The sequence below is a fragment of the Cephus cinctus genome, unplaced genomic scaffold (genome assembly GCF_000341935.2).
Source record: "Cephus cinctus unplaced genomic scaffold, Ccin1 Ccin1_scaffold0356, whole genome shotgun sequence".
In the NCBI taxonomy this organism is placed as follows: Eukaryota; Metazoa; Arthropoda; class Insecta; order Hymenoptera; family Cephidae; genus Cephus; species Cephus cinctus.
The window spans coordinates 1920-2856 of NW_014333048.1; the positions used below are offsets into that span (position 1 = coordinate 1920).

Below are 937 nucleotides of genomic sequence, written 5' to 3' on the forward strand. Positions count from 1 at the left end.
GGTAAAATAGAGAAGCATGCAACTTTTCTAAATGTACTAAAGAACGTTGTCAAGGAAAATTTTTATAGAAAATATCAGGAAGGAAACATAGAGGTACATGTAAGTAATCGAGATGATTGTCTCAGGCTTATAGGAAAATGGACAAAAAATAAAATTTCAGACATTCACTTGAAAGAACGAGAAAAAGAAAACTTACGTTGTCAAGACTTCATGAAGATATCCAGATACGAGGAGTCAAAAACAGAACGCGAAGAACAGAATATAAAAGTAATTAATGCAAGCATGATGAAAGGTATGCAGATACTAATACTAATAGTAACGATGTAAGGTGATATAAAATTAATTATTTAAATAAAACATTGAAATATCTGTGTTATATTGAATTTTCATGGAAGATTTCTATTAGCAAAAGAACAATAACAATGTAATCGTTATCAAAATCACAAGTTGGAACGGTGTAACAGTACGCAGAGTCTTCTTTTTTTCCTGGTTACTAATGATCAACAACCATAATACTAAAGAATATAGTTATTTGTGATTCTGCATACAATGAAATGCAATTTGTTTTTCTAAATTTACAGGCAAGGTCCATACCACGTTGAATACACCAGTTCTCGTCCGATCACTGAAGTTAAGCAACATTGGGCGCGGTCAGTACTTGGATGGGTGACCGCTTGGGAACACCGCGTGTCCTTGTCTCTTTTTTCCATTTTTTATTTATGCCTTACAAGTAATTGAATCACCTAAAATTTGAATATTTTTATTTGTTATACAACTTTAAATAGCCGTGCTTCAGCTTCTAGCACATTCCTTGATAGTCCATATGGACTTTTTCATATCACTATTCCTTTTGTTTTTATTCTATGGACTTTTGAGTGGTATAATTTCTTCTCACCAATGTTCATTTTAATCTGTAACTGAAATATTTCATGTTATT

General features: G+C 31.9%; 1 non-coding gene across 1 annotated transcript; it reads left to right on the top strand.

Moving 5' to 3' along the window:
• Nucleotides 1-580: 580 nt before the first annotated feature.
• On the top strand, nucleotides 581-699 carry LOC112494271. The gene has a single exon (XR_003059525.1). It is a non-coding gene; the product is annotated as a 5S ribosomal RNA (ribosomal RNA).
• The last annotated feature ends 238 nt before the right edge of the window (nucleotides 700-937 follow it).